Source organism: Ranitomeya variabilis, chromosome 6 (assembly GCF_051348905.1).
Source record: "Ranitomeya variabilis isolate aRanVar5 chromosome 6, aRanVar5.hap1, whole genome shotgun sequence".
Lineage (NCBI taxonomy): Eukaryota > Metazoa > Chordata > Amphibia > Anura > Dendrobatidae > Ranitomeya > Ranitomeya variabilis.
Genome location: NC_135237.1, coordinates 405,065,555 through 405,081,017, shown reverse-complemented (window position 1 = coordinate 405,081,017; position 15,463 = coordinate 405,065,555).

Here is a 15,463-nt window from a genome sequence, read left to right as displayed (position 1 = left end):
AGGAGAATTAAGTGATTTTTCGCAAAACGTGAAAACGGCAAAAAATCTAACAGCCGGCCACGCCAAAAATGGCTGATATTCAGCCAAAATTTTTTTTTCCACAAATCAAACACGCACTATACCCCCTCTTTGGGAACTCTTTTGGAATGCTTTCCAACATAGTTTTAACCCTCTAGATGTAGAAGTAGGAGAATTAAGTGATTTTTCGCAAAATCTGAAAACGTCAAAAAATCTAATACCCGGCCAAGCGAAAAATGGCTGATGATAAGCCAAAAATTTTTTTGCCACAAATCAAACACGCACTATACCCACTCTATGGGAACTCTTTTGGGATGCTTTCCAACATAGTTTTAACACCCTAGATGTAGAAGTAGGAGAATTAAGTGATTTTTCTCAAAACCTGAAAACGTCAAAAAATCTAATACCCGGCCAAGCCAAAAACGGCTGATTTTCAGCCAAAAATTTTTTTTCCACAAATCAAACATGCACTATACCCCCTCTTTGGGAACTCTTTTGGGATGCTTTCCAACATAGTTTTAACCCTCTAGATGTAGAAGTAGGGGAATTAAGTGATTTTTCGGAAAACCTGAAAATGTCAAAAAATCTAATACCCGGCCAAGCGAAAAATGGCTGATTTTCAGCCAAAAATTTTTTTTCCACAAATCAAACATGCACTATACCCCCTCTTTGGGAACTCTTTTGGAATGCTTTCCAACATAGTTTTTACCCTCTAGATGTAGAAGTAGGAGAATTAAGTGATTTTTCGCAAAACGTGAAAACGTCAAAAAATCTAACAGCCGGCCAAGCCAAAAATGGCTGATTTTCAGCCAAAATTTTTTTTTCCACAAATCAAACACGCACTATACCCCCTCTTTGGGAACTCTTTTGGGATGCTTTCCAACATAGTTTTAACCCTCTAGATGTAGAAGTAGGAGAATTAAGTGATTTTTCGCAAAATCTGAAAACGTCAAAAAATCTAATACCGGCCAAGCGAAAAATGGCTGATTATAAGCCAAAATTTTTTTTGCCACAAATCAAACACGCACTATACCCACTCTTTGGGAACTCTTTTGGGATGCTTTCCAACATAGTTTTAACACCCTAGATGCAGAAGTAGGAGAATTAAGTGATTTTTCTCAAAACCTGAAAACGTCAAAAAATCTAATACCCGGCCAAGCCAAAAACGGCTGATTTTCAGCCAAAATTTTTTTTTCCACAAATCAAACATGCACTATACCCCCTCTTTGGGAACTCTTTTGGGATGCTTTTCAACATATTTTTAACCCCCTAGATGTAGAAGTAGGAGAATTAAGTGATTTTTCGCAAAACCTGAAAACGTCAAAAAATCTAACAGCCGGCCAAGCCAAAAATAGCTGATTTTCAGGGAAAATTTTTTTTCCCACAAATCAAACACGCACTATACCCCCTCTTTGGAAACTCTTTTGGGATGCTTTCCAACATAGTTTTAACCCTCTAGATGTAGAAGTAGGAGAATTAAGTGATTTTTCGCAAAACCTGAAAATGTCAAAAAATCTAATACCCGGCCAAGCCAAAAATGGCTGATTTTCAGGGAAAATTTTTTTTCCCACAAATCAAACACGCACTATACCCCCTCTTTGGGAACTCTTTTGGGATGCTTTCCAACATAGTTTTAACCCTCTAGATGTAGAAGTAGGAGAATTAAGTGATTTTTCGCAAAACATGAAAACGTCAAAAAATCTAATACCCAGCCAAGCCAAAAATGGCTGATTTTCAGCCAAACTTTTTTTTCCACAAATCAAACACGCACTATACCCCCTCTTTGGGAACTCTTTTGGGATGCTTTCCAACATAGTTTTAACCCTCTAGATGTAGAAGTAGGAGATTTAAGTGATTTTTCGCAAAACCTGAAAACGTCAAAAAATCTAATACCCGGCCAAACCAAAATTGGCTGATTTTCATCCAAAATTTTTTTTTCCACAAATCAAACACACACTATACCCCCTCTTTGGGAACTCTTTTGGGATGCTTTCCAACATAGTTTTAACCCTCTAGATGTAGAAGTAGGAGAATTAAGTGATTTTTCGCAAAACGTAAAAACGTCAAAAAATCTAACAGCCGGCCAAGCCAAAAATGGCTGATTTTCAGCCAAAAATTTTTTTTCCACAAATCAAACACGCACTATACTACCTCTTTGTGAACTCTTTTGGGATGCTTTCCACATAGTTTTAACCCTCTAGATGTAGAAGTAGGAGAATTAAGTGATTTTTCGCAAAATCTGAAAACGTCAAAAAATCTAATGCCCGGCCAAGCGAAAAATGGCTGATTTTCAGCCAAAAATTTTTTTTCCACAAATCAAACATGCACTATACCCCCTCTTTGGGAACTCTTTTGGAATGCTTTCCAACATAGTTTTTACCCTCTAGATGTAGAAGTAGGAGAATTAAGTGATTTTTCGCAAAACGTGAAAACGTCAAAAAATCTAACAGCCGGCCAAGCCAAAAATGGCTGATTTTCAGCCAAAATTTTTTTTTCCACAAATCAAACACGCACTATACCCCCTCTTTGGGAACTCTTTTGGAATGCTTTCCAACATAGTTTTAACCCTCTAGATGTAGAAGTAGGAGAATTAAGTGATTTTTCGCAAAATCTGAAAACGTCAAAAAATCTTATACCCGGCCAAGCGAAAAATGGCTGATTATAAGCCAAAAAATTTTTTGCCACAAATCAAACACGCACTATACCCACTCTATGGGAACTCTTTTGGGATGCTTTCCAACATAGTTTTAACACCCTAGATGTAGTGATTTTTCTCAAAACCTGAAAACGTCAAAAAATCTAATACCCGGCCAAGCCAAAAACGGCTGATTTTCAGCCAAAAATTTTTTTTCCACAAATCAAACATGCACTATACCCCCTCTTTGGGAACTCTTTTGGGATGCTTTTCAACATATTTTTAACCCCCTAGATGTAGAAGTAGGAGAATTAAGTGATTTTTCGCAAAACCTGAAAACGTCAAAAAATCTAACAGCCGGCCAAGCCAAAAATAGCTGATTTTCAGGGAAAAAATTTTTTTCCACAAATCAAACACGCACTATACCCCCTCTTTGGAAACTCTTTTGGGATGCTTTCCAACATAGTTTTAACCCTCTAGATGTAGAAGTAGGAGAATTAAGTGATTTTTCGCAAAACCTGAAAACGTCAAAAAATCTAATACCCGGCCAAGCCAAAATTGGCTGATTTTCATCCAAAATTTTTTTTTCCACAAATCAAACACACACTATACCCCCTCCTTGGAAACTCTTTTGGGATGCTTTCCAACATAGTTTTAACCCTCTAGATGTAGAAGTAGGAGAATTAAGTGATTTTTCGCAAAACCTGAAAACGTCAAAAAATCTAATACCCGGCCAAACCAAAAATGGCTGATTTTCAGCCAAAATTTTTTTTACCACAAATCAAACACGCACTATACCCCCTCTTTGGGAACTCTTTTGGGATGCTTTCCAACATAGTTTTAACCCTCTAGATGTAGAAGTAGGGGAATTAAGTGATTTTTCGCAAAACATGAAAACGTCAAAAAATCTAATACCCGGCCAAGCGAAAAATGGCTGATTTTCAGCCAAAAATTTTTTTTACACAAATCAAACATGCACTATACCCCCTCTTTGGGAACTCTTTTGGGATGCTTTCCAACATAGTTTTAACCCTCTAGATGTAGAAGTAGGAGAATTAAGTGATTTTTCGCAAAACGTAAAAACGTCAAAAAATCTAACAGCCGGCCAAGCCAAAAATGGCTGATTTTCAGCCAAAATTTTTTTTTCCACAAATCAAACACGCACTATACTACCTCTTTGTGAACTCTTTTGGGATGCTTTCCACATAGTTTTACCCCTCTAGATGTAGAAGTAGGAGAATTAAGTGATTTTTCGCAAAATCTGAAAACGTCAAAAAATCTAATGCCCGGCCAAGCCAAAAATGGCTGATTTTCAGCCAAAATTTTTTTTTCCACAAATCAAACACGCACTATACTACCTCTTTGTGAACTCTTTTGGGATGCTTTCCACATAGTTTTACCCCTCTAGATGTAGAAGTAGGAGAATTAAGTGATTTTTCGCAAAATCTGAAAACGTCAAAAAATCTAATGCCCGGCCAAGCCAAAAATGGCTGATTTTCAGTCAAAATTTTTTTTTCCACAAATCAAACACGCACTATACCCCCTCTTTGGGAACTCTTTTGGGATGCTTTCCAACATAGTTTTAACCCTCTAGATGTAGAAGTAGGAGAATTAAGTGATTTTTCGCAAAACATGAAAACGTCAAAAAATCTAATACCCAGCCAAGCCAAAAATGGCTGATTTTCAGCCAAAATTTTTTTTTCCACAAATCAAACACGCACTATACCCCCTCTTTGGGAACTCTTTTGGGATGCTTTCCAACATAGTTTTAACCCTCTAGATGTAGAAGTAGGAGATTTAAGTGATTTTTCGCAAAACCTGAAAACGTCAAAAAATCTAATACCCGGCCAAGCCAAAATTGTCTGATTTTCATCCAAAATTTTTTTTTCCACAAATCAAACACACACTATACCCCCTCCTTGGAAACTCTTTTGGGATGCTTTCCAACATAGTTTTAACCCTCTAGATGTAGAAGTAGGAGAATTAAGTGATTTTTCGCAAAACCTGAAAACGTCAAAAAATCTAATACCCGGCCAAACCAAAAATGGCTGATTTTCAGCCAAAATTTTTTTTCCCACAAATCAAACACGCACTATACCCCCTCTTTGGGAACTCTTTTGGGATGCTTTCCAACATAGTTTTAACCCTCTAGATGTAGAAGTAGGGGAATTAAGTGATTTTTCGGAAAACCTGAAAACGTCAAAAAATCTAATACCCGGCCAAGCGAAAAATGGCTGATTTTCAGCCAAAAAGTTTTTTTCCCACAAATCAAACATGCACTATACCCCCTCTTTGGGAACTCTTTTGGAATGCTTTCCAACATAGTTTTAACCCTCTAGATGTAGAAGTAGGAGAATTAAGTGATTTTTCGCAAAACCTGAAAATGTCAAAAAATCTAATACCCGGCCAAGCCAAAAATGGCTGATTTTCAGGGAAAAATTTTTTTCCCACAAATCAAACACGCACTATACCCCCTCTTTGGGAACTCTTTTGGGATGCTTTCCAACATAGTTTTAACCCTCTAGATGTAGAAGTAGGAGAATTAAGTGATTTTTCGCAAAACATGAAAACGTCAAAAAATCTAATACCCAGCCAAGCCAAAAATGGCTGATTTTCAGCCAAACTTTTTTTTCCACAAATCAAACACGCACTATACCCCCTCTTTGGGAACTCTTTTGGGATGCTTTCCAACATAGTTTTAACCCTCTAGATGTAGAAGTAGGAGATTTAAGTGATTTTTCGCAAAACCTGAAAACGTCAATCTAATACCCGGCCAAACCAAAATTGGCTGATTTTCATCCAAAATTTTTTTTTCCACAAATCAAACACACACTATACCCCCTCCTTGGAAACTCTTTTGGGATGCTTTCCAACATAGTTTTAACCCTCTAGATGTAGAAGTAGGAGAATTAAGTGATTTTTCGCAAAACCTGAAAACGTCAAAAAATCTAATACCCGGCCAAACCAAAAATGGCTGATTTTCAGCCAAAATTTTTTTTACCACAAATCAAACACGCACTATACCCCCTCTTTGGGAACTCTTTTGGGATGCTTTCCAACATAGTTTTAACTCTCTAGATGTAGAAGTAGGGGAATTAAGTGATTTTTCGCAAAACATGAAAACGTCAAAAAATCTAATACCCGGCCAAGCGAAAAATGGCTGATTTTCAGCCAAAATTTTTTTTTACACAAATCAAACATGCACTATACCCCCTCTTTGGGAACTCTTTTGGGATGCTTTCCAACATAGTTTTAACCCTCTAGATGTAGAAGTAGGAGAATTAAGTGATTTCTCGCAAAACGTAAAAACGTCAAAAAATCTAACAGCCGGCCAAGCCAAAAATGGCTGATTTTCAGCCAAAATTTTTTTTTCCACAAATCAAACACGCACTATACTACCTCTTTGTGAACTCTTTTGGGATGCTTTCCACATAGTTTTAACCCTCTAGATGTAGAAGTAGGAGAATTAAGTGATTTTTCGCAAAATCTGAAAACGTCAAAAAATCTAATGCCCGGCCAAGCGAAAAATGGCTGATTTTCAGCCAAAAATTTTTTTTCCACAAATCAAACATGCACTATACCCCCTCTTTGGGAACTCTTTTGGAATGCTTTCCAACATAGTTTTAACCCTCTAGATGTAGAAGTAGGAGAATTAAGTGATTTTTCGCAAAACCTGAAAACGTCAAAAAATCTAATACCCGGCCAAGCCAAAATTGGCTGATTTTCATTCAAAATTTTTTTTTCCACAAATCAAACACACACTATACCCCCTCCTTGGAAACTCTTTTGGGATGCTTTCCAACATAGTTTTAACCCTCTAGATGTAGAAGTAGGAGAATTAAGTGATTTTTCGCAAAACCTGAAAACGTCAAAAAATCTAATACCCGGCCAAGCGAAAAATGGCTGATTTTCAGCCAAAAATTTTTTTTCCACAAATCAAACATGCACTATACCCCCTCTTTGGGAACTCTTTTGGAATGCTTTCCAACATAGTTTTTACCCTCTAGATGTAGAAGTAGGAGAATTAAGTGATTTTTCGCAAAACGTGAAAACGTCAAAAAATCTAACAGCCGGCCAAGCCAAAAATGGCTGATTTTCAGCCAAAATTTTTTTTTCCACAAATCAAACACGCACTATACCCCCTCTTTGGGAACTCTTTTGGAATGCTTTCCAACATAGTTTTAACCCTCTAGATGTAGAAGTAGGAGAATTAAGTGATTTTTCGCAAAATCTGAAAACGTCAAAAAATCTTATACCCGGCCAAGCGAAAAATGGCTGATTATAAGCCAAAAAATTTTTTGCCACAAATCAAACACGCACTATACCCACTCTATGGGAACTCTTTTGGGATGCTTTCCAACATAGTTTTAACACCCTAGATGTAGAAGTAGGAGAATTAAGTGATTTTTCTCAAAACCTGAAAACGTCAAAAAATCTAATACCCGGCCAAGCCAAAAACGGCTGATTTTCAGCCAAAAATTTTTTTTCCACAAATCAAACATGCACTATACCCCCTCTTTGGGAACTCTTTTGGGATGCTTTTCAACATATTTTTAACCCCCTAGATGTAGAAGTAGGAGAATTAAGTGATTTTTCGCAAAACCTGAAAACGTCAAAAAATCTAACAGCCGGCCAAGCCAAAAATAGCTGATTTTCAGGGAAAATTTTTTTTTCCACAAATCAAACACGCACTATACCCCCTCTTTGGAAACTCTTTTGGGATGCTTTCCAACATAGTTTTAACCCTCTAGATGTAGAAGTAGGAGAATTAAGTGATTTTTCGCAAAACCTGAAAATGTCAAAAAATCTAATACCCGGCCAAGCCAAAAATGGCTGATTTTCAGGGAAAATTTTTTTTTACACAAATCAAACACGCACTATACCCCCTCTTTGGGAACTCTTTTGGGATGCTTTCCAACATAGTTTTAACCCTCTAGATGTAGAAGTAGGAGAATTAAGTGATTTTTCGCAAAACATGAAAACGTCAAAAAATCTAATACCCAGCCAAGCCAAAAATGGCTGATTTTCAGCCAAACTTTTTTTTCCACAAATCAAACACGCACTATACCCCCTCTTTGGGAACTCTTTTGGGATGCTTTCCAACATAGTTTTAACCCTCTAGATGTAGAAGTAGGAGATTTAAGTGATTTTTCGCAAAACCTGAAAACGTCAAAAAATCTAATACCCGGCCAAGCCAAAATTGGCTGATTTTCATCCAAAATTTTTTTTTACACAAATCAAACACACACTATACCCCCTCCTTGGAAACTCTTTTGGGATGCTTTCCAACATAGTTTTAACCCTCTAGATGTAGAAGTAGGAGAATTAAGTGATTTTTCGCAAAACCTGAAAACGTCAAAAAATCTAATACCCGGCCAAACCAAAAATGGTTGATTTTCAGCCAAAATTTTTTTTACCACAAATCAAACACGCACTATACCCCCTCTTTGGGAACTCTTTTGGGATGCTTTCCAACATAGTTTTAACCCTCTAGATGTAGAAGTAGGGGAATTAAGTGATTTTTCGCAAAACATGAAAACGTCAAAAAATCTAATACCCGGCCAAGCGAAAAATGGCTGATTTTCAGCCAAAAATTTTTTTTACACAAATCAAACATGCACTATACCCCCTCTTTGGGAACTCTTTTGGGATGCTTTCCAACATAGTTTTAACCCTCTAGATGTAGAAGTAGGAGAATTAAGTGATTTTTCGCAAAACGTAAAAACGTCAAAAAATCTAACAGCCGGCCAAGCCAAAAATGGCTGATTTTCAGCCAAAATTTTTTTTTCCACAAATCAAACACGCACTATACTACCTCTTTGTGAACTCTTTTGGGATGCTTTCCACATAGTTTTAACCCTCTAGATGTAGAAGTAGGAGAATTAAGTGATTTTTCGCAAAATCTGAAAACGTCAAAAAATCTAATGCCCGGCCAAGCGAAAAATGGCTGATTTTCAGCCAAAATTTTTTTTTCCACAAATCAAACATGCACTATACCCCCTCTTTGGGAACTCTTTTGGAATGCTTTCCAACATAGTTTTAACACCCTAGATGTAGAAGTAGGAGAATTAAGTGATTTTTCTCAAAACCTGAAAACGTCAAAAAATCTAATACCCGGGCAAGCCAAAAATGGCTGATTTTCAGTCAAAATTTTTTTTTCCACAAATCAAACACGCACTATACCCCCTCTTTGGGAACTCTTTTGGGATGCTTTCCAACATAGTTTTAACCCTCTAGATGTAGAAGTAGGAGAATTAAGTGATTTTTCGCAAAACATGAAAACGTCAAAAAATCTAATACCCAGCCAAGCCAAAAATGGCTGATTTTCAGCCAAAATTTTTTTTTCCACAAATCAAACACGCACTATACCCCCTCTTTGGGAACTCTTTTGGGATGCTTTCCAACATAGTTTTAACCCTCTAGATGTAGAAGTAGGAGATTTAAGTGATTTTTCGCAAAACCTGAAAACGTCAAAAAATCTAATACCCGGCCAAGCCAAAATTGTCTGATTTTCATCCAAAATTTTTTTTTCCACAAATCAAACACACACTATACCCCCTCCTTGGAAACTCTTTTGGGATGCTTTCCAACATAGTTTTAACCCTCTAGATGTAGAAGTAGGAGAATTAAGTGATTTTTCGCAAAACCTGAAAACGTCAAAAAATCTAATACCCGGCCAAACCAAAAATGGCTGATTTTCAGCCAAAATTTTTTTTCCCACAAATCAAACACGCACTATACCCCCTCTTTGGGAACTCTTTTGGGATGCTTTCCAACATAGTTTTAACCCTCTAGATGTAGAAGTAGGGGAATTAAGTGATTTTTCGGAAAACCTGAAAACGTCAAAAAATCTAATACCCGGCCAAGCGAAAAATGGCTGATTTTCAGCCAAAAAGTTTTTTTCCCACAAATCAAACATGCACTATACCCCCTCTTTGGGAACTCTTTTGGAATGCTTTCCAACATAGTTTTAACCCTCTAGATGTAGAAGTAGGAGAATTAAGTGATTTTTCGCAAAACGTGAAAACGTCAAAAAATCTAACAGCCGGCCAAGCCAAAAATGGCTGATTTTCAGCCAAAAAATTTTTTTCCACAAATCAAACACGCACTATACCCCCTCTTTGGGAACTCTTTTAGGATGCTTTCCAACATAGTTTTAACCCTCTAGATGTAGAAGTAGGAGAATTAAGTGATTTTTCGCAAAATCTGAAAACGTCAAAAAATCTAATACCCGGCCAAGCGAAAAATGGCTGATTATAAGCCAAAATTTTTTTTGCCACAAATCAAACACGCACTATACCCACTCTTTGGGAACTCTTTTGGGATGCTTTCCAACATAGTTTTAACACCCTAGATGTAGAAGTAGGAGAATTAAGTGATTTTTCTCAAAACCTGAAAACGTCAAAAAATCTAATACCCGGCCAAGCCAAAAATGGCTGATTTTCAGCCAAAATTTTTTTTTCCACAAATCAAACATGCACTATACCCCCTCTTTGGGAACTCTTTTGGGATGCTATTCAACATATTTTTAACCCCCTAGATGTAGAAGTAGGAGAATTAAGTGATTTTTCGCAAAACCTGAAAACGTCAAAAAATCTAACAGCCGGCCAAGCCAAAAATAGCTGATTTTCAGGGAAAAATTTTTTTTCCACAAATCAAACACGCACCATACCCCCTCTTTGGGAACTCTTTTGGGATGCTTTCCAACATAGTTTTAACCCTCTAGATGTAGAAGTAGGAGAATTAAGTGATTTTTCGCAAAACCTGAAAACGTCAAAAAATCTAATACCCGGCCAAGCCAAAAATGGCTGATTTTCAGCCAAAATTTTATTTTCCACAAATCAAACACGCACTATACCCCCTCTTTGGGAACTCTTTTGGGATGCTTTCCAACATAGTTTTAACCCTCTAGATGTAAAAGTAGGAGAATTAAGTGATTTTTCGCAAAACCTGAAAACGTCAAAAAATCTAATACCCGGCCAAGCCAAAAATGGCTGATTTTCAGCCAAATTTTTTTTTCCACAAATCAAACACGCATTATACCCCCTCTTTGGGAACTCTTTTGGAATGCTTTCCAACATAGTTTTAACCCTCTAGATGTAGAAGTAGGAGAATTAAGTGATTTTTCGCAAAACCTGAAAACGTCAAAAAATCTAATACCCGGCCAAGACAAAAATGGCTGATTTTCAGCCAAAATTTTTTTTCCCACAAATCAAACATGCACTATACCCCCTCTTTGGGAACTCTTTTGGGATGCTTTCCAACATAGTTTTAACCCTCTAGATGTAGAAGTAGGAGAATTAAGTGATTTTTCGCAAAACGTGAAAACGTCAAAAAATCTAACAGCCGGCCAAGCCAAAAATGGCTGATTTTCAGCCAAAATTTTTTTTTCCACAAATCAAACACGCACTATACCCCCTCTTTGGGAACTCTTTTGTGATGCTTTCCAACATAGTTTTAACCCTCTAGATGTAGAAGTAGGAGAATTAAGTGATTTTTCGCAAAATCTGAAAACGTCAAAAAATCTAATACCCGGCCAAGCGAAAAATGGCTGATTATAAGCCAAAATTTTTTTTCCCACAAATCAAACACGCACTATACCCCCTCTTTGGGAACTCTTTTGGGATGCTTTCCAACATAGTTTTAACCCTCTAGATGTAGAAGTAGGGGAATTAAGTGATTTTTCGGAAAACCTGAAAACGTCAAAAAATCTAATACCCGGCCAAGCCAAAAATAGCTGATTTTCAGGGAAAATTTTTTTTTCCACAAATCAAAGACGCACTATACCCCCTCTTTGGAAACTCTTTTGGGATGCTTTCCAACATAGTTTTAACCCTCTAGATGTAGAAGTAGGAGAATTAAGTGATTTTTCGCAAAACCTGAAAACGTCTAAAAATCTAATACCCGGCCAAGACAAAAATGGCTGATTTTCAGGGAAAATTTTTTTTTACACAAATCAAACACGCACTATACCCCCTCTTTGGGAACTCTTTTGGGATGCTTTCCAACATAGTTTTAACCCTCTAGATGTAGAAGTAGGAGAATTAAGTGATTTTTCGCAAAACATGAAAACGTCAAAAAATCTAATACCCAGACAAGCCAAAAATGGCTGATTTTCAGCCAAACTTTTTTTTCCACAAATCAAACACGCACTATACCCCCTCTTTGGGAACTCTTTTGGGATGCTTTCCAACATAGTTTTAACCCTCTAGATGTAGAAGTAGGAGAATTAAATGATTTTTCGCAAAACATGAAAACGTCAAAAAATCTAATACCCAGCCAAGCCAAAAATGGCTGATTTTCAGCCAAACTTTTTTTTCCACAAATCAAACACGCACTATACCCCCTCTTTGGGAACTCTTTTGGGATGCTTTCCAACATAGTTTTAACCCTCTAGATGTAGAAGTAGGAGAATTAAGTGATTTTTCGCAAAACCTGAAAACGTCAAAAAATCTAATACCCGGCCAAACCAAAAATGGCTGATTTTCAGCCAAAATTTTTTTTAACACAAATCAAACACGCACTATACCCCCTCTTTGGGAACTCTTTTGGGATGCTTTCCAACATAGTTTTAACCCTCTAGATGTAGAAGTAGGGGAATTAAGTGATTTTTCGCAAAACCTGAAAACGTCAAAAAATCTAATGCCCGGCCAAGCGAAAAATGGCTGATTTTCAGCCAAAATTTTTTTTTCCACAAATCAAACATGTACTATACCCCCTCTTTGGGAACTCTTTTGGAATGCTTTCCAACATAGTTTTAACACCCTAGATGTAGAAGTAGGAGAATTAAGTGATTTTTCTCAAAACCTGAAAACGTCAAAAAATCTAATACCCGGGCAAGCCAAAAATGGCTGATTTTCAGTCAAAATTTTTTTTTCCACAAATCAAACACGCACTATACCCCCTCTTTGGGAACTCTTTTGGGATGCTTTCCAACATAGTTTTAACCCTCCAGATGTAGAAGTAGGGGAATTAAGTGATTTTTCGGAAAACCTGAAAACGTCAAAAAATCTAATACCCGGCCAAGCGAAAAATGGCTGATTTTCAGCCAAAAATTTTTTTTCCACAAATCAAACATGCACTATACCCCCTCTTTGGGAACTCTTTTGGAATGCTTTCCAACATAGTTTTTACCCTCTAGATGTAGAAGTAGGAGAATTAAGTGATTTTTCGCAAAACGTGAAAACGTCAAAAAATCTAACAGCCGGCCAAGCCAAAAATGGCTGATTTTCAGCCAAAATTTTTTTTTCCACAAATCAAACACGCACTATACCCCCTCTTTGGGAACTCTTTTGGAATGCTTTCCAACATAGTTTTAACCCTCTAGATGTAGAAGTAGGAGAATTAAGTGATTTTTCGCAAAATCTGAAAACGTCAAAAAATCTTATACCCGGCCAAGCGAAAAATGGCTGATTATAAGCCAAAAAATTTTTTGCCACAAATCAAACACGCACTATACCCACTCTATGGGAACTCTTTTGGGATGCTTTCCAACATAGTTTTAACACCCTAGATGTAGAAGTAGGAGAATTAAGTGATTTTTCTCAAAACCTGAAAACGTCAAAAAATCTAATACCCGGCCAAGCCAAAAACGGCTGATTTTCAGCCAAAAATTTTTTTTCCACAAATCAAACATGCACTATACCCCCTCTTTGGGAACTCTTTTGGGATGCTTTTCAACATATTTTTAACCCCCTAGATGTAGAAGTAGGAGAATTAAGTGATTTTTCGCAAAACCTGAAAACGTCAAAAAATCTAACAGCCGGCCAAGCCAAAAATAGCTGATTTTCAGCCAAAAATTTTTTTTCCACAAATCAAACATGCACTATACCCCCTCTTTGGGAACTCTTTTGGAATGCTTTCCAACATAGTTTTAACACCCTAGATGTAGAAGTAGGAGAATTAAGTGATTTTTCTCAAAACCTGAAAACGTCAAAAAATCTAATGCCCGGCCAAGCGAAAAATGGCTGATTTTCAGCCAAATTTTTTTTTTCCACAAATCAAACATGCACTATACCCCCTCTTTGGGAACTCTTTTGGAATGCTTTCCAACATAGTTTTAACACCCTAGATGTAGAAGTAGGAGAATTAAGTGATTTTTCTCAAAACCTGAAAACGTCAAAAAATCTAATACCCGGGCAAGCCAAAAATGGCTGATTTTCAGTCAAAATTTTTTTTTCCACAAATCAAACACGCACTATACCCCCTCTTTGGGAACTCTTTTGGGATGCTTTCCAACATAGTTTTAACCCTCTAGATGTAGAAGTAGGAGAATTAAGTGATTTTTCGCAAAACCTGAAAACGTCAAAAAATCTAATACCCGGCCAAGACAAAAATGGCTGATTTTCAGCCAAAATTTTTTTTCCCACAAATCAAACATGCACTATACCCCCTCTTTGGGAACTCTTTTGGGATGCTTTCCAACATAGTTTTAACCCTCTAGATGTAGAAGTAGGAGAATTAAGTGATTTTTCGCAAAACGTGAAAACGTCAAAAAATCTAACAGCCGGCCAAGCCAAAAATGGCTGATTTTCAGCCAAAAATTTTTTTTCCACAAATCAAACACGCACTATACCCCCTCTTTGGGAACTCTTTTGTGATGCTTTCCAACATAGTTTTAACCCTCTAGATGTAGAAGTAGGAGAATTAAGTGATTTTTCGCAAAATCTGAAAACGTCAAAAAATCTAATACCCGGCCAAGCGAAAAATGGCTGATTATAAGCCAAAATTTTTTTTCCCACAAATCAAACACGCACTATACCCCCTCTTTGGGAACTCTTTTGGGATGCTTTCCAACATAGTTTTAACCCTCTAGATGTAGAAGTAGGGGAATTAAGTGATTTTTCGGAAAACCTGAAAACGTCAAAAAATCTAATACCCGGCCAAGCCAAAAATAGCTGATTTTCAGGGAAAATTTTTTTTTCCACAAATCAAACACGCACTATACCCCCTCTTTGGAAACTCTTTTGGGATGCTTTCCAACATAGTTTTAACCCTCTAGATGTAGAAGTAGGAGAATTAAGTGATTTTTCGCAAAACCTGAAAACGTCTAAAAATCTAATACCCGGCCAAGACAAAAATGGCTGATTTTCAGGGAAAATTTTTTTTTACACAAATCAAACACGCACTATACCCCCTCTTTGGGAACTCTTTTGGGATGCTTTCCAACATAGTTTTAACCCTCTAGATGTAGAAGTAGGAGAATTAAGTGATTTTTCGCAAAACATGAAAACGTCAAAAAATCTAATACCCAGACAAGCCAAAAATGGCTGATTTTCAGCCAAACTTTTTTTTCCACAAATCAAACACGCACTATACCCCCTCTTTGGGAACTCTTTTGGGATGCTTTCCAACATAGTTTTAACCCTCTAGATGTAGAAGTAGGAGAATTAAATGATTTTTCGCAAAACATGAAAACGTCAAAAAATCTAATACCCAGCCAAGCCAAAAATGGCTGATTTTCAGCCAAACTTTTTTTTCCACAAATCAAACACGCACTATACCCCCTCTTTGGGAACTCTTTTGGGATGCTTTCCAACATAGTTTTAACCCTCTAGATGTAGAAGTAGGAGAATTAAGTGATTTTTCGCAAAACCTGAAAACGTCAAAAAATCTAATACCCGGCCAAACCAAAAATGGCTGATTTTCAGCCAAAATTTTTTTTAACACAAATCAAACACGCACTATACCCCCTCTTTGGGAACTCTTTTGGGATGCTTTCCAACATAGTTTTAACCCTCTAGATGTAGAAGTAGGGGAATTAAGTGATTTTTCGCAAAACCTGAAAACGTCAAAAAATCTAATGCCCGG